The 24,923-nt window shown below is 35.5% G+C and overlaps 1 pseudogene; it reads right to left on the bottom strand.

Moving 5' to 3' along the window:
* Positions 1-2,126: 2,126 nt before the first annotated feature.
* On the bottom strand, positions 2,127-18,835 carry LOC127137870 (uncharacterized; annotated as a pseudogene).
* Positions 18,836-24,923: the final 6,088 nt, after the last annotated feature.

Raw genomic sequence — 24,923 nt, 5'->3', positions numbered from 1 at the left:
TTATTATTTTGCCATTGCCAATAGATAATTTGTAAATATATACATCATAGGATCATTATTATAAAGACAATTTTTTTAAATTTATTGAATAATTAATATATCTGATACATAATAATAATCAGATATATTATTCGTTTAATAAATTTAATTTTTTTAATATTTATGATAGTGATCGAAAAATATATGTTATTTATTTTAATCTAACTTCTATATTGATGTATTTAATACATTGCACAAACTTTATATAAGTATTTTAATCAATCTTCGAAATTGCCACCCTCAACTTCATTCTCAGGAGAACTTCATTCTTAAGCTACTGATTTTTCACATACTCAACAATATTATATCATGTTGCTTTACAACCTTGAACCATTACAATTAGTAAAAAAGAAAAACAATTAAAATGTGAAAATGTATAAACTTAGATAAAACTTTAAATAAAAAAAATAGGAGACAAAAAACAAAACATAACTCATGTTCTTATGTTCTATTTTGGATGGACAACTAAACCAGAAAACAACTTAGGTTCTTAATTGAAATACACCGAAAGTAAAGAAAAAAAATTATAGAGTCAATTAATCATAGATATTGGATATTGGAATAAGTTTGATTTTTATTTTAAAAACCTACAAAATAATGCTTGGTGATGAATCGACAGTGTAAATTTTTTTACACTAATAGTGCATAGTAATCTCTCTCTCTCTCTCTCTCTCTCTCTCTCTCTCTCTCTCTCTCTCTCTCTCTCTCTCTCTCTCTCTCTCTCTCTCTCTCTCTCTCTCTCTCTCTCTCTCTCTCTCTCTCTCTCTCTCTCTCTCTCTCTCTCTCTCTCTCTCTCTCTCTCTCTCTCTCTCTCTCTCTCTCTCTCTCTCTCTCTATATATATATATATATATATATATATATATTATACTGTGTATGTCTATTTCAGATAGTTTTTTATTTTATTTTAAAATATTTTGAGTTATTAAATTATTATCTCTTTCATACAATTTCATATTAATTCATTTCAATTCTTTAATTTTTTAATTTCTTATAAATTTCTTTTCACATGTATGAAAATTAACTCACGTTATTCCATATTAATTTAAATTAATTCAGTTTTTATATAACTAGTAAAGGACCCGTGCGTTCGCACGGGTCGCGCAAGTGCAATGATTTATTTTAAAAAAATTAAAATATAATATATTTTTTTGTTTATATATATATATATATATATATATATATATATATATATATATATATATATATATATATATATATATATATATATATATATAATATATATATATATATATATATATGTGGTTGGATTAACGTACACAAATTTATTGCATAAGAGTTTTTTTAATGTAATGGATGTTAAATGATCAATAAATGGTTTCAAAAAATTTCCACAAATAACTTTTTTCAGTTTGGGACATAATAAAGTAAAACATTATTAATTTATAGTAATATAATTTGCTTAATTTTTTTGTATACTATATTAAGGAAATAATCAAAAAATATAATACAAAAATATTTTTACAATTTATTGGTATATTGATATATAATAAACATTCCATTGTTAATGTTATGAATAAACATTCCATTTATTATTGAGATTTTGGACATAAGAAATAAAAATATATTTATTTAGTAATGGATGAAATTTTCCAATCTGTTACTAATTTGAGGTATAAAAGCGCAAATATTAACCTTCATAATAAATGATTATTTAACCAAAATACATAAACCATGTAAAAGAAATACCAGAACCTCATTTATTTTAAAATATAGTAATGAATACTACCAAATGTTGAAATTAATTGCAATTGATACAGTAAGGTTTAATGCAACAAAAGATATTGAAACAAAAGGTTCACAATTTTAGTTAAAATTGTGAGAAATAAGTCCAACAACAAAATGATTTAACTTCGTACAATTCTTTGGTCCTTAAAAAATTGGGTTTATACAAAACCTGCCCGCAACCTTTTAGGAAGTGATGATTCATTACCCTGTAAAAAACAATTACATCCATATAAACAAATGTTAAAACATAATGTATATTTTATACAACTCATTCAATAAAATTCTAATAATAAACAACGACATTTGTTGATATAATATAACTAATGAAAAACTTACGTTCTATAAGTTTTCAAAAACTTCTTTGAATACGACGTTTGTTGTAGAATTCAATGGATGGTTATCCTTGTCATGGATTAATATCTTAAGCCCTTTTTTGCTTTTGACCCTTGATATTGCAACATATAGTTGACCATGTGTCGCATTACGCGAAAAAACCGGCGGGAAAACAAGAACAACAGAGCCGCCACCGTGCGTTATTTATCCCAAAAGAGGGAAAGGAAACGCTCAGAGTAAACCTGGAAAAAGCATGGTCTCGCGACCAAAGAGAATGGGATCGGGAGTCGGTTATGCGAAGGGAAGGTATTAGCACCCCTACGCATCCGTCGTACTCGACGAGATCCACGCACAATAGGAAGGGAAAATGGTTGCTAAAACACTGCTCAAACAATCATCCACACAGGCTGAAAGAGACACAAGAAAACAAACAAGACTGACTCGGCAGGATATCGCATCCTGGGCCTACTTAGTGTATCAGACAGACATCAGAGTCGAAGTAGTTCGGATAAGGGAAACGACACATGCTCGCTAGGATGTCGCATCCTATGCATACGTATCTCCTTTGGACGAAGGAGAATCAGAGCATTCGTAGCTCGGCTAACACGCACACAAACAAACACAGGCAAGGGCAAACGTGGAGCCTGAATGCCAATCACTGAACTTACATCAGCATCCGAACCAAAACACACACAAGAAAGCAAACGTGGAGCCTGAATGCCAATCACTGGGCTTACATCAGCATCCGAACCAAAACACACACTGGAACCCGAACGCCACTCGATGGACTTACATCAGCTTCCAAGCACACAACAAGACAAAACAAAGACACAGGCGCCCGGAGAGATCTGCTCATCTCCTGCCTACGTACCTCATCTGGTATGAGGATCAGGGCGACGTAGTTCCCCTACGAAGGGACACAGGACTAGCCTAACCAGATGACAGAGGGAAACACAACTAGGGAGACTACGACTCGAGCCTAGCTGTTATCATGCAAAGTTGTCCCTAAGTCAAGGTTTCTAGCTAACTTGCACAGGAAGCAAGCCTATCCTATTCAACACAAGCAAACAGTAAATCAAGCATTCACAAGTAGCACACACTATATGCACACCAAAGGGGCTCAATCAAAGGGTAAGACTGCAAGAGCAAGTCATCTGTACAGGGGTGGTGTTAGCTCTTAACCTTGCCATTGAGGGGCTAAGGTGAAGCTGATGAAAGGAGAGTGAAGATAAGACTTCACAGCTCTTATCCCTGGTCAGGGAGAGCTTCAGACAAAGGAGCGTGGGTTCAGAAAGGAGGAACCCTTCTACACTCAAGACTCTGACACAACTGTACATTGTACAAGATCTTGGGTTTGTGTCCCAATGCATCAACACAGTGATGTGAGCAGAGGGACGACTCAACAGAATAGCGGGAGATAGATTGCTTATCTCTTATATCCGCCAATTGCCTCATTGAGGTCTTTACCTGCTTGGCACAAAAGTAAACAATCACAAACATTGCCTCTTAAGGAGGACTTCAGACAGGTGCCTGGCCAAGTAACAGGCCAGGTCTTCCAGACTACATGGAGACAAGAATGTTATACCTCAGTGCAAATTTCTTATCAAGCAAAGCAAAGCAATATTAGCAACTTAATGTACCTGAAATCAATCAAATATCATCAGTACACCAATCACAGAATTGAACAGCAAATGGTTCACAATTAACTATAAACAGACAAACACAATCCAATGCACCAAAGTGCAAGTCAACTCAAAGGAGCCAAGCATCCTACAACATAAACCAAGTTAGTTTACAATATCAAATGACATCCCAATCAAATGTGAATCCACTTCCTTAAGGTATTTTGCTTCTTAACCTGAAAATCACATTCAAACATGAGATACAAGACCACTAGGACAAGCCTAGGGTCAAAAAGAAGTGAAAAAGTCAAAACAGCGAGTGAAACATGACCAAAATCAAGATAAGTCAATTACAAAGAGAATCCAATTGGTCTCACATCTAAACTATGCACCAAATTAATTTCATGCACAATTTAAGTCAAGCTAGGCAATTATGAACCATATAGGAGCAAACAGAATGATATCACTCAAAAAAATACCTAAACAGCTCAATAAATTCCACAAAAATTCCAGCCTAAACAGGACACATTCAATGAGCTACATATCAATTTTCATGCCATTTGGACAAGAGGAAGTAGGTCAATAAAAATCATAAAGTCAGCAGAAATCCAAACAAGTCAACACATGGTAGCAAAATGAGCATCAACTTCAATCAAGTGCCAAACAGTGAAAACAATCAAGAAATGGATGGGACCATATCCAAAATGACATCAAACATGTTATGAATCACTCCATCAAATTTCACATTCATATGATATGGTATGAGCATTTCATGAGACATGGAAGACAAGCACTCAAACAAAACCCTAAAAATGCTAAACAGCAATAAAAAATCTCAATTAAATGGAAAGTGAATCAACAATTCATACGAAAATTCATGGAAAACTAGACATATACAAGACACAGCATGCAAAATTTGAGATCGATTGGAGAAGCCTAGGCATGTCAAATAAATTCATGAAATTGACCTAACCTAGTGTGACACAAATTGTCACACTCAACTTGCATACATCATATCTACCAAACCAGAGATCCAAAATTCACAAACAATACATCAAAATAACCAGAAAAGAGTCAAGAATTAGCATGTGAAATTTCATTCAATTTGGATAAGGTATGAGTATTTCGTGTTAAAAATGGTGAAACATATACAAAATGCACACAAGTCAAAGATCAATAGGCAAAGTCAAAAATCCACCAAGCACAACTTGAGTTATCATGCCTATAAAATTCTAGAGAAAACTATGAATCTAACAAAAAAACTCCCACTAAATTTGGATTAAAAATGGATTTTATGTGATTTTTTGTAAGTTTGTTAATATTTATTGGAATAATTATCTAATGTGTAATATGAATTAATTAATTAATTAAGTCCTGAATGGCACAACCGTAAATATCTACAGCCATGCCAAAACGCACAGTATTCATTTATGTGCTGTCAGCGTGCTATTGGTCCTTCTTTGGTGGGAAACACATTTCAAAATTGCCATGCAAAATTAATGGATTGAACGAGAAAAATTTCCAGAATCTTGCTGTTCGTCCGTGTTCATCTTCGTCCATCACCTTCAGCTTCGGTCACGAACTATTTTGCACCAAAATGGACGAACCTTATACCAATCTCTTCGTATCTCAACGTAGGTTACAAATATGTCCATGAAAATGTCTAAAGATCAATGTGTATCAAGATCCGATCGAAAGAAGTTTGGACGCATAAACTTTGATCTCAAATATCTTGATAATTAGTGGATGAAATTAAACGATTCAAGCACCAATACGTTCTACGTTCAAAGATCTACTGAATCCATATGGCAATTGCAAGAATTGGAAGATTCGAAAAACTCACCTTCTTGAAGCACAGTGTGAAATCCTTGCGTATTTTGCTCCGATTCGATGAAACAGATGATGTAGTAAGCTCAAGAAGGTGTATGGTGATGAACTCTTAGCTCAAAGGTGCACGAACCAAGGGATTTTCGCAGCTGCCATGGAAGATGAAGCTTGTAGCAGCCGGAGTTTTTGCTCGATTTACACCTCCAAATGCGTCAACAGAAATTCAATATCACCTGCACATGAAGAATCAATGGAAAACAAGGCAAAAGCAATGATGAAATCTTGGAAAATTGATGAAAAAGTGAAGATGTGAAAATGGAGAAAGTGAGAGAATTTGTGATTTTTTGGTGATGAATCTGAAAATATGATTAGTGCCTAAGCAATGCAGTTACAATTAGCAATATATACTGATCCCTTAATCCAAAATTAATCCAAGATTAACAAATTAAGATGATTAGCATAATATGCATTTTTCAAGCTTTGGTCCAATATGCCCTTTCTTAAACCAGCTGATTTTTCTGTCCAACTTTGGTTCAAACAAGTCACAGATGCCATTTAGAAGGTGTTGCAAAAAGTCCCATTTCAAAATTCCATGTATTTCTCAAATTGGACCATTTTGCCCTTGGATTTTAATTGTTGCACTTGAAAATTGACCTTTTTATGTGAAGGCTTTTGGCAAAATGTGATGATGGATTATGAAAGTACACATCAAATGTGATTTGCTCAAAGAAAAACCATCCAATTTGGCCATTCCATGTGCAAGTTATGCCACTTTGAATTCGGGCATTTTTGGAAAATGACTGGACCATATCTTGCTAACCACACATGGGAATTTCAAGTTCTTGGACTTTTTGGAATGGTGAGATCAAGATATTCAACTTTCATGTTGGAAAAAATTCCATTTGAAGCTTGTATGATGAAGTAATTTTGGGGAGAAAAACTTTCCATTTTGGGCAGCTGAAATTACAGGTCACCTGCCATTTTAGGAAACTTCTTGTCTGACCTCCAAATCTTCAACCTTGGTCTTTGATATGTCAAATGAGACTTGTATGGGCATGAATGAGGCCTTTCAAACCATCTCACACCTTCCAATCCATAAAATCAGGCACAGTTGACCACAATTGACTTTCTAGGTTTTCTGAAGAAATTCAGCTTGACTGTTGAGCTTTGATCATCCAATCTTTGGCCAAACCACTTCACAATGATCCTTAGACCATATGAACTTGATAAATCAACCATAGGGCTTTGTTCCAATGAAAATAGCACATGCTTGCTTGATTGACTGGATCTCCTGACCAGTTTGACCTAATTTGTCAACTGAGCTTGCATTTGGGCAAATGGACAATGCAATGTTATGTAGTGGCCTATGTTATGCTATGACCTAATATGAAATGAATGTACAAAATGATGGGTGCAAATTTGAGGTGCTACACCATGACTAAATACACTTCTAGGCAAATGAAGGTGAGAAAAACAAGAAAGGGGGGGTTTGAATTGTTTGAAAAATAAGCGCTTTTGCAAAATGAAATCACACAAAGATTTTATACTGGTTCGCTTATAACACAAAGCTACTCCAGTCCACCCGGCCAAGGTGATTTCGCCTTCAACAAGGACTTAATCCACTAATCTTGAAAGATTACAAACAACCCCTAAGAGAGAAGAAAATCTCTTAGTCCTCTCAAGTCTACAGACTACAAAGAGTCACTTGAGGAAATCAAATAAAAATAAGATACAAGATGTGTAATCTAGAGTGCTTCTAAGAAAGCAAATATTACAAACTTAAGAACAAATTTTCACTTGATAAGCAAAAGCTTAGTGAAAATCTTTGAAGAACAAAGATGTTTTTCTTGAGCGTGATATGATTTCAGTATAGTTTTGGCTAGTGATTTCTTCGTATATACTGAATGAGATTTCTTCTCTATTTATAGGAGTTGAAGTAGAGTTGAAGTAGCGTTGAATCTGTTGGATATTGAGATGTAATTACGCCATTCCATTAATAGCTTCTGCAGTAGACTTTTTCACTTAGAAGTGACTACTTACCACAATTAGTATCTTTTCTCTTGGAAGAGGAGATTAACGTCTCTTTCTAATTGAGGAAATCCATTTGCAGAACTTTAACTTGGCTTAAACGTTACTTCATCATGATTAACAATTCTGATTAGAGTTTTTGTGTATCTGGAGAATTCTTGCTTCTGATGTCGCTGATAACTTCCAGAGTTTATAGAAGACATTTGTTCAGAGTCAGAGCTTCTAGACTTTACTTCATGTTCAGATGCTTCTGATACTTTGTAGTTTTGTCCAGAGTCAGAGCTTCTTGAAACGAGATTCCACTTTAGATGCTTCTGATACTTGAGATTTTGCATCTGATCTTGTTTTGCATCTGATGACATCATCAGATTTATTTCTTCTTTCTTTAGAACCCTGCACACTTAGAAACTTTTCGTTAGGGTGCCATTTTTGGTTTCATCCTTTGTTATCATCAAAATCATGGAATCTATTGTAGAACTATTTTTGTTCTTACAATCTCCCCCTTTTTGATGATGACAAAACAAATAAAATTATCAGATGAAACATGAAAAATATTAGATCAGATAGACAAAAGCTCCCCCTGAGTTAGCGCTAGGGAGTTCAGAAGTTCTTACCAGAGCTTTTCCAAGTAATTAGGTTTCTGAAAACTTTCTGCAAATGCTTAACTTTAAAGTTAGAGTTATTTAATCAGAGCTATTATTTAATCAGAGCTTATTTATATCAGAACTATTTCTATAATTGTTGCAGAATGCTTAAGGTTTTAGACATAATTTTCATCAGAGCTATTTAATAATTTCTCCCCCTTTTTGGCATAATCAAAAAGGCATAAAAATAAAAAGAATAATAGAGAGAAAAACACTTCATTAAACAGCACAAAGGCAAACAGCAGTCAAAAACAACAGATTCAAAGAAATATCAGAGCTAAAAAAAAGAAAAGACAGAAGCAAAAACACTAGGCAACCAAAATAAATCCTAAGTGCCTAAGGGTTTGGAGGAGGAGGAAGTCTCTGTAGTAGCATGGCAAACATATTCTGGAGGTTTTCATTCAGAGCGTCTTGCTTGTCCATCCTTGCCCGGAGCTCACTCTGATCTTGCTTGATCTCTTTCTGATCTTGCTTGATCTCCTTCAGAGTGTTAAGAATCAGAGGGATCGCAGAGGAAGACTCCCCCTGAATCAGAGCCTGCTGAGTTTCAGCTTCAGCAGCAGCTTGGGCTTCTGCATCTGCCTTAGCCTTGGCTTCAGCTTCCTGAATTCTCAGAAGTTCTGCTTCCTTTGCCAGGCGTTCTTCTTCCAATCTCTTAGCTTCTTCTTCAGCTTCCTTAGCCAATCTTTCTTCTTCTAATCTCTTGGCCTCAGCTTCCCTAGCCAGTCTCTCTTCCTCTAATCTTTTGGCCTCAGCTTCTCTAGCCAGTCTCTCTTGGAGTCTTTCCTCAGAGTCTCTGATGTAGCCATTTCTGACTTGTTCAGAGATACTCTTCAGCCTATAAGACTCAGAGGTCATCCAACTAATGACTCTGTTCCAGTGTGTCCTAACAGATTTAGGATCATCACTTACTTCAGAGTTTTTAGCCAGAGACTTGATCTTCTGGACTGAGGATTCTGCAACCTGTATAATGGCCTCCTCAAGGGTAGGTATGATAATTTTAGGTTCAGGTTCAGGTGAATGAGGTGGAGAGTTTTGAGGGCTGAGATTTAGAGGTTGAGGTTCAGTTTCTGGTTCTGGCTGGGGTTCAGATTCTGCTTCTGGTTGAAGTTCAGAATCTGGGTCTGGTTGAAGACTGGGGGATGAAGCATAGAGTGGGTTTACATCTAATGGGTCAGAGTCTGGGCTAGGTACAGCGGGAATTAATGGTGGAGTGATATAAGGTTCAGATGGGCGAATTACAGATGGTTGAGTTTCAGAGGGTGTGGTGGTTGTTTGTGGTGGAAGGGAAGTTTGATTTTCAGAGGTAATGGTGGTTGTTTGTTGTGGAATAGAAGTTCGGAGGGGAGAGGTTACTTCAGTTTGTGTTTGAGTTTGTGGGGCGAAATTTTTAGCATAAATTTCAGCTATTGTTGGGGAGTTTGGGTCAGAGTGTTCTTGATCAGAGGACTCATGATCAGAAGACTCTTGGTTAGAAGAAGGGGAAAGGTAAGGGGGTGATTCATACTCAGAGGATGAAGAGGAGCTGTGGTGATATAGTTGGTTAGGGTCAGAGGTTGTTGTGAAATTGCGGGCAATTTTTAGAACAGGTGGAGGTTGAGAGGTTCTGGTGATTGAGGGTGGTATTTCAGAGGTGGTATATATTGGTTGAGAGGAGAGAGGGTTAGAGGAAGCCATTACAGATTCAGAAGAGACAGGAGGAATGGACTTACCAGAAGAAGAAGAGACTTTCAGAGGAGCTTTGGTTCCAGAGGATTCTCCAATTCTGGGTTTCTTTGCCTTCCTTGCTTCCTCAGCTATCTTCTTCTCAGAAAGGCCTCTTTTGTATCTGACCAGATCTTCTACAGAGTCCAGACAGTCTTCTAGGCGGAAATCAGAAACATCAATGCCTTCATCCAGACGATCCTGAAGGTAGATGGCAATGGCATCTCTGGGTTCATTCTTGAAGAACCTTTCAAGGCCATGAGGCATCTTCCTCTGATCCTTCAGAGCTTCCCAGGTCACATTCATAGTGGGCTTGACTCTGATGTCTTTGATGATTCCCATACTCCTCAGATTTTTGGCATTCAGAGGCTTTCCAACGTCAATTGCCAAATCATCCATACATCTGGTCTTCTCCAGAGCATCTACCAGTCCATGCTCAATGAAGATGTCAGAGAGCAATCTTCCCAGAGGAACGTAGGATCTGGGCTTCATATTATTCCTGGTTTCTCTGACTGAATCCCTCAGATATCTGAAGAGGAGAACAGGGAGGTTGATCGGAATACCCTTCTGAATACAGTAGAGGATGCATTTCTGATCAGCGTTGATATAATCTGAAGAGTTGGAGGCTGGACGATGATGGATTGTTCCCAGAATAATCTTCAGCCAAACTCGGAGGTTCTGATGAAGCTCCTTGTTCTTAGAGGGGTTTCCTTCAACATTTGCTTTGAAGATTGTAGGGTTAATGACTTCTGTGATGCGCTTGGATCTTGGAGGAATGTTGTAAATCCTTTTACCTCCAGTTCTCTCCATGTTTAGCAAGGAAGCAATTGATGCTTCAGTGATGACAATCTTCACACCCAGAACAAAAGAAACGATGAACTGGTCATCAGCATCTGCACATCTCCAGAACTCCTTCACCAGAAGAGGATAGATTGGACCATACAATCTGTTGAAGTAGTTTTCCCAACCTTGCTTGCGAAGATCTTCAGTTAAATCAACGCCATTTCTTCTCAAATTCTCAAAATCTACCAGCGATTCACATAGAACATCCAAACCTTCAAAGGGAGTTGAAAGGTTTATGTGTTGTTCGCGTTCCAAAATGTGAGGTTCTTTGTAAACTGGGGTCGTGGTGACATCTACAACCATGGGTGTTTGAGTGTTTGAGGTTTGGGGGTTAGAAGCAGCTTCCATTTGTTGGGAGAAGTTAAAAACTGCTTGTTCTTGAGGATTCATGATGAAGATGATGAAGAACTGAGAAGGTTGCAGAGAAAACTTCGAGAGAGGGTTTAGGGTTTAAGAGTGAGTGAGAGTGATAAGTGTGTGAAATGTGAGAAAAGTGTTTATATACTAAGGGTAAAAACACATGCAAAACGACACATTTAATTGCGTTGGAACAGAACACAAGATTTGCACGCTAGGGGAGGAAAAATGATTATAGCTAATAAATGAATGTCTAATCCCAACAGTAAGCACACTGCTCGAGGAGATTTCAAGCGTTCTGACCTTTGATTTCTCTTGACAGCTGTCTAGAAGTTCTAAGGTTTAGACGCATGTTCCCCACGTGTTGATGTATCTGATCTTCAGGAATACCAAAGGATTTCTGAAGATTTCTAACTCAGATATCTTCTTAACTTGGTAGAAGTATCAGAGTCAGAGGCAGAAGTATATTTGTTTTTATCAGAGTCTCATTTTACATGTTCAGAGCCAAATTTTACTCAGGACAATTTTTAATGTTCAGATTTTCTAAGATGAAACGAAATCTATCTTCAGCTAGAGGCTTAGTAAAGATATCTGCCCATTGATGTTCTGTATCAATGAACTTCAGCGTTACTATCCCTTTCTGAACATAGTCTCTAATAAAATGATGTTTTATTTCTATGTGTTTGGCTCTGGAATGTAGAATGGGATTCTTACTTAAACAAATAGCAGCAGTATTATCACAAAGGATAGGAATGTTACTCTCAAAGATTTGTAGATCTTCTAGCTGATGTTTCATCCAGAGCATCTGAGTTGTGCACAGTGATGCTGAGATATATTCTGCTTCTGCAGTTGATAGAGCGATAGTTGACTGTCTTTTGCTAGCCCAGGAGATTAGATTGTTTCCCAGAAGCTGGCAATTTCCAGATGTACTTTTTCGTTCTATTCTATCTCCTGCATAATCTGCATCACAATAACCAGAAAGCCTATACTCTGATGTTTTCTCATACATCAGGCCCAGGTTAGGAGTTCCTTTCAGATACTTAAGAATTCTCTTAACAGCTGTTAAATGAGATTCTCTAGGATCTGATTGGAATCTGGCACAAAGACAGACGCTCTTCCTTCTCCAGAATGCAAGTTGGATGCATGGGAGTCTTTGCAGAATTGCATTCAGACATATCAAACTTCTTTAGAACGTCTTTAATGTACTTGCTTTGATGAATGTACGTGACTTCTGGAGTTTGATTGATTTGAATTCCCAGAAAGAACTTTAGTTCTTGCATTAGACTCATTTCAAATTCTGCCTGCATTAACTTAGAAAATTCTTGGCAAACAGAGATATTAGCAGAACCAAAAATAATGTCATCAACATAAATTTGGCATACCATGAGATCATTTTTATGATTTTTACAGAAGAGTGTAGAATCAACTTTCCCTCTGATAAAATTTTGTTCCAGAAGAAAATTACTTAAGCGTTCATACCAAGCTCTGGGAGCTTGTTTAAGTCCATATAAGGATTTCTTAAGTTTGAAAACATGTTCTGGAAAATTTGAGTTTTCAAAACCAGGAGGTTGATTAACATACACTTCTTCTGAAATATAACCATTAAGAAATGCACTTTTGACATCCATTTGGTATAATTTAATAGAATGATTAATAGCAAAAGATACAAGAAGACGAATAGATTCTAACCTTGCGACTGGAGCAAAAGTTTCATTATAATCAATACCTTCTTGTTGACTATAACCTTGAGCTACCAGTCGTGCTTTGTTTCTGACAACTTCTCCTTTCTCGTTCAGTTTGTTTCTGAAAACCCATCTGGTTCCAATGACATGAGTGCCTCTGGGTTTAGGAACAAGATCCCAGACATCATTCTTGGAGAATTGATCTAACTCTTCTTGCATAGCTGCCACCCAATCGTTATCTTGAAGAGCTTCATCACAGGACGTAGGCTCAATCAGAGACACTAGTCCCAGAGGAATATCTTCAGAAGTTCTGAAGGTAGATCTGGTTCTAACAGGTTCATCTTTGTTTCCCAGAATCAAATCTTCAGATACGTTGCTACGACTCTTGACTTTCCTTGGAATTTCTGGAGATTTAATTTCTTCAGAGTCTGGAGTGACAGGTGCTTCTGGAGTTTTCTCAGATTCTACCAGAGTGATCTCTAAATCTGCAAACTTTTCAACTAGCTTTGACTTTTCAGGGTCAAGCTTATCATCAAATCTAACATGAATTGATTCCTCTACAATTTTGGTTTCTGTGTTGTATACTCTGTAGCCTTTAGAGCGTTCTGAGTATCCTAACATAATACCTTTCTGTGCTTTGGAATCAAACTTGTTCAGATGTTCTTTAGTATTTAATATAAAGCAAAGGCATCCAAAAGGATGAAAATATGAAATGTTGGGTTTTCTTCCCTTACACAGTTCATAGGGAGTCTTATCCAGAATAGGTCTAATAGAGATTCTATTCTGAATGTAACACGCTGTATTTACAGCTTCTGCCCAAAAGTGCTTTGCTACATTTGTTTCATTGATCATGGTTCTGGCCATTTCTTGGAGTGTCCTATTCTTCCTCTCTACAACTCCATTTTGTTGTGGAGTTCTAGGGCAGGAGAAATCATGGGATATTCCATTTGAATCAAATAGTTCTTCAAAATCTTTATTTTCAAATTCTCCACCATGATCACTTCTGACTCTAATAATTTTGGAGTCAAATTCTTTTTGCACTTTAGAACAGAAACTGGTGAATACAGAGTGAGACTCACTCTTGTGCTTTAGGAATTTTACCCATGTCCAGCGGCTGTAATCATCAACGATTACTAGTCCATACTTCTTTCCATTGACTGATGCTGTTTTCACAGGACCAAATAAGTCAATGTGAAGAAGCTCCAGAGGCTTGGAGGTAGAAACAACATTTTTCTTTTTAAAAGATGTTTTTGAAAACTTTCCTTTCTGACAAGCTTCACACAGAGCATCTGAAGAAAACTTCAGTTTAGGTAAGCCTCTGACTAACTCAAGTTTAGTTAGCTGAGAAAGTTTCCTCATGCTAATGTGGCCTAAGCGTCTATGCCATACCCATTGCTCTTCGTGAACTGACATTAAACATTTAACATTTTGATCTTTTAAATCAGAAAGATTTATTTTATAAATGTTGTTTTTCCTCTTGCCTGTGAAAAGGACAGAGCCATCGTTCTGATTAATGGCTTTACACGTTTTTTAATTAAAGATTACATCATAACCGTTATCACTTAATTGACTTATGGATAACAAGTTATGCATTAATCCTTCTACATAAAGAACATCAGATATAGAGGGAAGAGTACCATTACCAATAGTTCCGGAGCCTCTGATCCTTCCTTTCTGATCTCCTCCGAAGCCTACAAAGCCAGCGTCTTTAAGTTCCAGGCTTTGGAACATAGACTTTCTTCCCGTCATATGTCGCGAGCATCCAGAGTCCAGGTACCATGACTGGTGTCTGAACTTTGCTGCATAGGATATCTGCAACATAGATAATCTTATCTTTCGGTACCCAGAATCTCTTGGGTCCTTTCAGATTAGTTTTCCCAGAGTTTCTTACAACTTTGGGTCTTCTAGCATTTTTAAATTTGTGTTCTTGTGTGTGTGTATAGTGGTATGAAAAAGGTGATTTAATTTGGTTACTGGTAGAAGTTTTATCAGAATCAGAATCATACCCAATTCCCCTTTTATTATTCTGACCTACTCCATAAATCATGGATGCCATAATACTCCTATTTATCCCATTCTTCAGAAATTGTTGAAAGGCTTCTTCATATTTATAAATAATTTCATTTGAAGTTTGTGGTGCTTGAGACAACACTTCTTCTAATTTTAAGCTTTTTGTTTTAGCTCCATCTCTTTCTAACATTAAAGATTTGATTGTATCTTCATGTGCTAGAATTGTTGTCTCAAGTTCACTACATTCTTCAGATTTTGCTTTAAGAAGGCCTTTAATGCTTTTAACTTTTTGTTTTAATTTCTGAAGAGAGGTAAGAGTTTCTGATAAACATGATTCTAAGTCAGATCTAGAAAGTTCAGAAAATACCTCTTCAGATTCTTCATCTGAGCTGCTGGATGTGGTGGCCATAAATGCTACGTTGGCTTGTTCATCAGAGTCAGATTCTGATGATCCTGATTCACTATCGTCCCAGGTGGCCATTAATCCTTTCTTTGTTCTGAAGGCATTTTTCTTGAAGCTTTCTTTCTTAGAGTTATCTTTCTTCAGCTTGGGGCATTCATTTCTATAATGACCTGTTTCTTTACATTCAAAACAGGTAATATCTTTATTAGGTTTACCTTTTGAAGTTGACTCTGATCTATCCCCTCTGGGTCTTGATCTTCTGAAGTTGTTGTTGTTCCTTCTTTTCCAGAGTTGCTTAACTCTTCTGGTTAGTAAGGACAGTTCTTCTTCATCATCAGAGTCTTCAGGTTCAGAGTCGTCAGTATCTGCAGTTTCTGCCTGGAGAGCTTTGGTTCTGTCTGACTTCCGTCTTTCAGGTCTGGACTTCAGCGCCACTGACTTGTTCCTTTTCTGAGGCTCATCCTCCTCTAGTTCTATCTCATGACTTCTGAGAGAGCTAACAAGTTCTTCAAGGCTGATGTTGTTCAGATCCTTTGATAGCTTCAGAGCAGTAACCATTGGTCTCCATTTCTTTGGCAGACTTTTGACAATCTTCTTAACATGATCTGCAGTCGTATATCCCTTGTCTAGCACTTTAAGACCTGCAATAAGAGTTTGGAATCTGGAAAACATAGCTTCTATAGCTTCGTCATCTTCCATCTTGAAGGCTTCATATTTCTGGATCAACGCCAGAGCCTTCGTCTCCTTGACTTGGGAGTTTCCTTCATGGGTCATCTTCAGAGAGTCAAGTATATCTTTAGCCGTCTCTCTGTTGGTGATCTTTTCGTATTCGTTGTAAGATATAGCATTTAGAAGTATTGTTCTGGCCTTGTGATGATTTTTGAACTCACGTTTCTGATCTTCTGACATTTTGCTTCTGGGAACTTCAGCTCCATTTAAGGTTGGAGGTTTGTATCCATCTGTGACAATGTCCCAGAGGTCAGCATCATAACCCAGAAAGAAACTTTCGATTCTATCTTTCCAGTAATCAAACTTTTCTCCATCAAAAACAGGAGGCTTGGCATTGTAAGAATCTTTCTCATTTGAGTGGGCCATTTGTTTTTCTCGCACTGGATCTCTCTACACGGTTAAGTGTTTGATTTGAAAATCAATAACAGAGCCGGAGCTCTGATACCAATTGAAGGTGAGAAAAACAAGAAAGGGGGGGTTTGAATTGTTTGAAAAATAAGCGCTTTTGCAAAATGAAATCACACAAAGATTTTATACTGGTTCGCTTATAACACAAAGCTACTCCAGTCCACCCGGCCAAGGTGATTTCGCCTTCAACAAGGACTTAATCCACTAATCTTGAAAGATTACAAACAACCCCTAAGAGAGAAGAAAATCTCTTAGTCCTCTCAAGTCTACAGACTACAAAGAGTCACTTGAGGAAATCAAATAAAAATAAGATACAAGATGTGTAATCTAGAGTGCTTCTAAGAAAGCAAATATTACAAACTTAAGAACAAATTTTCACTTGATAAGCAAAAGCTTAGTGAAAATCTTTGAAGAACAAAGATGTTTTTCTTGAGCGTGATATGATTTCAGTATAGTTTTGGCTAGTGATTTCTTCGTATATACTGAATGAGATTTCTTCTCTATTTATAGGAGTTGAAGTAGAGTTGAAGTAGCGTTGAATCTGTTGGATATTGAGATGTAATTACGCCATTCCATTAATAGCTTCTGCAGTAGACTTTTTCACTTAGAAGTGACTACTTACCACAATTAGTATCTTTTCTCTTGGAAGAGGAGATTAACGTCTCTTTCTAATTGAGGAAATCCATTTGCAGAACTTTAACTTGGCTTAAACGTTACTTCATCATGATTAACAATTCTGATTAGAGTTTTTGTGTATCTGGAGAATTCTTGCTTCTGATGTCGCTGATAACTTCCAGAGTTTATAGAAGACATTTGTTCAGAGTCAGAGCTTCTAGACTTTACTTCATGTTCAGATGCTTCTGATACTTTGTAGTTTTGTCCAGAGTCAGAGCTTCTTGAAACGAGATTCCACTTTAGATGCTTCTGATACTTGAGATTTTGCATCTGATCTTGTTTTGCATCTGATGACATCATCAGATTTATTTCTTCTTTCTTTAGAACCCTGCACACTTAGAAACTTTTCGTTAGGGTGCCATTTTTGGTTTCATCCTTTGTTATCATCAAAATCATGGAATCTATTGTAGAACTATTTTTGTTCTTACAGCAAATACAATCCAACATAATCTAATGACTGACCTTGAGATTTGTTAATTGTTATAGCATAACATATAGTTATGGGAAATTGCCTTCTAGTCATTTTGAATGGCCACGGAGATTGTGTTGGAGTCATATCCATTCTTGGAATATAGATAACCCCTCCAATATTCTTTCCAGATATAATCTTTGCCTCGATAACGTGGTTTGCCAATCTTGTAACTATAAGTCTTGTTCCATTGCAGAGACCTTCAGGTTGATCAATGTTTCGAAGCAACATAATAGGGGTCCCAATCTTCAATTTAATCTTGTGGTTAGGTAGACCGGAAGTTGTAAGTGTATTCAAAAATTCCGGGGTCAAAACATTAAAAGCTTCATTTCCTTCACCGTCAAAAGTGTCTACAGAATCTGAACTTAAATATTCCTTTTCTTCACCTTTGGGAAATTTTTTGAAATTTTATTATTATAAATCTATGTTAGTACATATAAATATATGAATGTATCTATAAATATGTTTACAATGGATAACGCATACCTGGTATGAATCCCAAAACGTATTGATTTATGATGTCAACCGTTTCAATTGTTCCTGCCAATATAGCTCTTGATTGCAAAAATTCTGGATTCTTGTAATTGTTAAGAAAATTCGGATATGTTTCACTAACAATGGCTTCTAGTGGATCATCATAGTTAGAAATTAAGAAATCATTTGGAATAGGAATATCAGTGTAACCATCGTTAGGTTCTTCCAATTTCCCATCTCCAACTTGTAATATCCAATTAGAAAACAATTCTAATTCAGTGTACTTGAAGTATTGCCGGCTTGTTGGAGTCGCATGTTCTTTGTAAGCTTCAGCACAACACAATGATCCCAGATGTATGATGAATTTATTGTAGAATGTATTATATCTGAACGGCTGCCCCTTGGTACAACTGGTAATATTTGCCTAAAATCTCCACCAAATACAATTACTTTCCCTCCGAATAATTTGTCAGAACAATTGGAACGCCCCATTATGTCTTTAAGGGTTTTATCAAACGCTTCAAAACAAAATCTGTGTGCCATTGGAGCTTCATCCCAAATTATCAACTTTGCCATTTTTAGTAGCTCTGCACGATCACTACCTTTGTCGATATTACATGTAGAAGACTCCATTGTAGGTATTGGAATCTTGAACATTGAATGAGCCGTTCGACCTCCTAGAAGTAGTAGTGAAGCTATGCCCGATGAAGCAACAGTTAAACAAATTTGTTTCTTTGATCTTATGTAGGAAGCTAGAGTTCTCCACATGTAGGTTTTCCCTGTGCCACCGTATCCATACAAAAAAAATACGCCTCCTTGTTGATTGTTTACTGCTTCCATTATTTGCTTGAATACACCTCTTTGCTCATCTAATTTAAAAAAAATACATAGCAAACATGCAGTGAATAAATTAATTATACATTAAAAAAAATTGTAAGATAAAATCATACTTTAAAAGTTAACTTTATAAAATTATGACAAAACTTACAAACATTTAACATATTTACCTGTAAGATTTAAAAACAAATTATTGTATTCTTGCAATTGTTCGGCTGGATTGTAACTCCGCTCTTCGTATATGAGCTTATTTCCCAACTGCTCAACCACATATCCACTTGGATAAGGCATTCCAGCAAATTCCTTTAGACTTCGGCTTTTCCTTTGAAGATTTCGTTCAATCTCAATTAATGTTAAATTCATTATCTCTTCATCCGACAACCTCAAACCTTTATACAATAGTAATTATAAGTGTAAACTATAAAACAAATTTACTTTTAAGAATCAAACAAATAAATATAAAAAAAGTTCACAATATAGGAAAAATAATACCTCTATTGTTTGCAATTCGCTGTTGAGCATATAGTATTCCATCAGCTAAGAGATGACATGTTTTACTCCATACATGTCTTGGCCTGTTAATGCTGCCTGATAATAACATGTGAACAAATAGTAATCTCAAATATTGACCTGAACCCCAATGATTTGCCTCTTTAATAGCTGCAATGAGTTCTCTATCATCACCGATAAAACCCATAGCAAAACAGGCATCCCGGAAAGTATCATATTTTACGTTATTCACTGTTTTTATATCATTATAACTGCGGGGGCCTTTGACATGTGTGAGCATCAATCTAAGATAGTACAATTCGCCAGTTGTTGGAGGAACCCATATAAGCCTACCAATTGTGTAACCTTTTTGACGGGGTTTCCATTCTCTTTTTTCTTAACATAAACAAATTTTGAAACAAATTTGCTATAAGTTAAATTTTGTGCTTCAGGATACTTGCAATTTGCTTCGAACCATGATGTAAACATCGATTCAGTTACACTTGGTTTTTCCAGAACTGTATTGATACGATCAAAATCAGTGTAATATACCGAATTTTGACCTTCACAATGAAAGTACAGTCTCTCAACAACTGGTTTTCTACCATGGATTGGAAAGGAGAATATTCTCCAAGACGCTTCACTCGGAGAAACGTACCTACAAATAATATAATGAAAGGCAATGGATTTAAAATTAATAGAATGATTATTGTAGACAGAATATATAAATTTTATTATAACACATATAGTCAAAACAGTGTACATATAAAATTTTCTACACCATGCATGTAAAGAAAAATTGCACACTTTTAGTTGAAATAGATAAATTGCATGACATCATATTTCAAGTGATATATTAGAAACGTACCTACAATCAATATACTGTTTGATCTCATCAATATTCTGCGGCTGGTTGGAAGTTCCATCATCATTCGGTACAATGGCAGCGGTGATTCTGTCGTAACCTTTGTTGATGTACTTGAATAAGTACTTAATCGATGTACTTTGATTACACCATTCCATGTTTATGTGAGCTTGGTACTTTGTCAACAACTTTGCATTGTATGGAACAACATTCCGGTTATCGACTTGAATTCCATTCTTAAGAACTGTATGTCCATTGTCCCTTCTTCTATATACCGAAAACCCATCTTGATCAACAATTGTTTTGGGCTGAAACTGTTTTGGGAAATATTTAGAACATTTTCCATCTTTCATGCACGGTGAAGATCGATTTGCAAATCCACACGGGCCATGAATCATGTGAGTTTTAACCAAATTATACAACTCTTCATTGGTATCTTGGTCAGGTATTTCAGCTGAAATAATGCGATCAATATCACTTGGAGTTGGATATTTGTTAGATGGATGGAGGAAAATTAAGATGTGAGCATGTGGTAATCCTCTCTTTTGAAACTCAATTGTATACATATCTATAAAAATAAATATATAAAATATATACAATAGTCAGCACACGAATAAAATAACGGTAATATTTATTATTAAAAAAAATTCATTTTGTCATTTAAAGAAAATCAAGCAACGATAATATTTGGCAAAAAAATACAATAATAACTAATTTGATTTCAGGATATTGATTTCATTTTGGAATGATAAGATTGCAACAACAATAAAATAACGGTAATATTTTTTAGTAGTATAAATAGGTAATTTATTTTATCACATTTTTCACTCACATCTAGTCTAAATTTGACCAATTTATTTTATTTAATTTTAATTTTTGTGTGTACACATTTCATTTGAAAATGAACCTCAATCAACATAACACATGCTCCAATTTTATGCAAAATGATGGAAGTCCTCTTTGTATCCCAAATCAACAAAATACCCCATATTTTGGAAATCCACCTCTTATTCCAAATCCACACCATAATTCAAGATTTCAAAATTCTCTTTTTATCCCAAATCCATAAAATAATTCACCCATTGGAAATTACTCCTATCATACATCACCTTACCCAATGAAAAACTCTCTTTTAATGTATTTTGTTATATTTGAATCAATTTTTTAATTATATTTTATATAATATATAGTGGGATTTAGTGGGGCCCATTTTCTTAGCCCACTTTAATTATTTACAATCATTTTCTTGTACAACTAAATGTATAAAGAATTGATATTCTTATTGATTTATTACAAATCATGCATAACATTAATTATCTTACGGCTGAATTATTTTAATACTCCACTGACCTAGCCAATAGAAAGGAGGCAGTGGACATAATTATTCATTTCAACCCCCAACTATATTTTGGCAAATAAATAATTTAAATATGTTGAGTTATAATACTATATATGATGACGTGAGATTGGTAAAAAGTATAGTTGCATGCTTAACTTAATCATTTCAAACAAACAATGTAGATTTTCCATTACCAATCAAAAGACAATTCACTGTATATGATAATTATACCTTGTTTTTTTTTTTATAAATCCTTAATTCAGTTGAATGCAAGATTCAAACATTGCTTCAACATTTCTGAACTACCTGCAATTTTAACATATGTATTAGACTTTGAAAAAAAATTGTAAAAAAATGTGTTTCTATGTGTTTTCTATAATTAGTTTTGAAGGATTTCATAATAAATTTTTATGTAATTATTTTTTTAATTTCTAACACCATTAGGCATGCTGAAACCAAACATGACATGCAATAATCTATTTATAATTTAGTTGTATACACATATTTCATAAGATGACAACGTATTTTGTTATCAATCTAAAATACTTATTAACATTTGAAGATATGATACTCATATAAATTTTGTAGTTGAAAGAACACACAAAACACAATGTTCAACATAACAACATAGGATTTTGAATAATTTCACACACATGAATTAAATACTCATTATCATCCTTTAAACCATACATGAAATATAAATGTCAATTGTAATCCCACAAAATAAACACTTCAAAAAAGTAAGAACGCATCCTACAACCAAAACATATCATGTTCTTAACAACTTCATACTTAAACTCATTCTGGTGCTAAAAAGTTCATAAAATATATTTCAATATCAAATTTCCGAAAATTCTAATTAAGAAGATGGTTCTATCTTTACTTTCTTGGATGGTTTGGTGCCTGATAATTGCATAGCGCCAGATGCTTCAAAATCAACTTCTTCACCCTTGTCAGCAATTACAACATCCTTAGCCGGAGTCATTAGAATGATTGATTCTGGATCATTTTCACCAGATGCAGATAATGTTTGCTTGCAATATAAAAAATTAATTGTCATATATAAAATGAATTATAATAATACAATATTTATCATAGAAAATTATTATGTTAACAAATGAAGATACTTACTGCGGAAGTTTCCAAATTTTCTTTATTAGGGACCAACTTTGTGTAGCACCTCAAATTTGCACCCATCATTGTACATACATTCTCATATTAGGTCATAGCATAACATGGTCCACTGCATAGCATTGCATTGTCCCAGTTGCCTCAAGTGCAAGCCAATCAAGAAATTAGGTCAAACTGATCAGGAGATCAGTCAACTAAGCAAGCAAGCACAATTCTCAAGGAGCCAGGGCCCTAGGGTTGGTCCAACATGTTCACATGACTTGGGGATCCATTTGAAGTGTTTTGGTCAAGGATTGGATGTTCAGAAGTCATCAGTCAATGCACAGTCAGTCAGAAACCCTAAAAGTCAACTGTTGGTCAACTGGCCATTTAATCAGTGATTTGGTGATGGAAATTGGTTCGAGAAGTCTCATTCATGTCCAAATAGTCCTTATATATCATGTCAAACACCATCATGGAAGAATTTGAAGCCAGATCAAAGATTTCCAAAAATGGAAACTGGACCTGTAACTGAAACTTACCAAAAATGGAAAGTCTTGATCCTCAAACTTACATCATGATACAAGCTTCAAATGAATTTTTTCCCAACATGAAAGTTGAAGATCTTGTTCTCCCATTTCCAAAAAGTCCAAGAACTCTCAATTCCCATGTATGGTTGGCAAGTTATGATCAATTCATTTTCAAAAATTCTTGAACTTCAAAAGGCCATATCTCTCAAACCATTTGGCCAATTTGGGTGGGGTTTTTTCCTACAAGTCACATTTGATCCCCCCTTTCCAAAAATGTAACTTTCATGTACCAAAACTTCACCAATCAAAATGCCATTTTTGAACTTGCCTTAATTAAATTCAAGTGAGTGGAATTTTGACTTTTCAAATTAATCATTTCCCACCATTCCTACTATCCAAATATGATCTGAAAATGCATTTGAGACATGTTACCAAGTCCTTTTTGTGCAGTACATGTTGCCATGCCTAACTTGCTTGTAATTTGGACAAAAGTACACTTTCACCCACTCTTTCCATATTTTCATGAACCATCAAGTACCACATCAAAACAGCAGATCTTTTCCTCATTTTCTGTAAAATGAAACCCCAAAACTAGCAGCCATCAAGGACATTCAGGACAGAACTTCACATTCTCTCAAAAATCACACTTTTGGCCATTTTCTCAAAATCTGTCCAAAACTCCCAAAGGACTGAGCATTGCATTGCCTAAAACATCATTCAAACAACCTTGTGAGCACATTGCAGCCATTTCTCTCCAACTGGAAGGAGCCTATGTCCAACTGTTCTCAAACACACCATTTTTCATTTTGGAAAATTCTACAAGAACTTCCATAGAGCTCGTGTTACTGTGTACCTGGCCTTGATTCAACACACCTTTGGAAGTCATTTCAAGTCTCAAACCACAACTGGAAGCAAGGAAAGCAGCACTGTTTTTGCAAGCATCATCCATGGCAGTCCAAGTGTGAAGTCATTCCAAGCTGTGTCAAGGCAAACCATCTTCATCATTCATCAAAGCACAGCTGAAGCTTCAACTGTTTCACTTCAAAACAGCCAAATAACCCTCGAATCCCAACTGTTTTGCAGATTTGGTGAGTTTTCAACTTCCACTTTTTTCAAAATTATGATATGCTTCATGAAGATCTTGCCATGCTGAGTTCATTGATTGTTGTAGTTTTGAAAATGGTTAGATATTTTTAAAGTTATGTTGTTTTGAAGTTTTGATGATAAAACTTCTTTGGCTCGGTTCATGATATATACAATGTTTTGATGAAAAATGATGATGGATTCTTAATGTGTGTGGTGTGCTGGTTCTAGTGATGTGCTCGGTTCGATTTTCTGGGCGTTTTGATTTTCCACGATTTTGGGAGAGATGAAGCTACAGTGAAACCCTAGCCTTTTTTCCAGATTTTCTCTTCATTCACGTGCATGAGCCTGTATTACTGTGTCACTAGCCAACAACCAATAGAAACATTTCATTTTTGGACCAAAACGGCCGTGTTTTGTTTAGTGGGTTCCGGAATTACAAAAATGCCACAGCGTGCCCTAATTAAACCATTAATCCATGTTGTTTTGCAATTTTTATTTCATTTGATCACCAATCTTGTAAAATCCATAACTCGTCCATTTTAAATCCAAATTTCATGGGAATTTTTGCATTATCTTCATCATGATGTCTAGTTTTTTATCATTATTTTTCCAGATTTTTTTGATGAGTGGATTTTAATTGGTATTAGGGTTTGTAACATGTGACCAAATATT

The sequence above is a fragment of the Lathyrus oleraceus genome, chromosome 4 (assembly GCF_024323335.1).
Source record: "Lathyrus oleraceus cultivar Zhongwan6 chromosome 4, CAAS_Psat_ZW6_1.0, whole genome shotgun sequence".
NCBI classification, from domain to species: Eukaryota; Viridiplantae; Streptophyta; class Magnoliopsida; order Fabales; family Fabaceae; genus Lathyrus; species Lathyrus oleraceus.
Note: the sequence above shows the minus strand (reverse complement) of the source record. Positions and strands in the feature narration are given on the sequence as shown.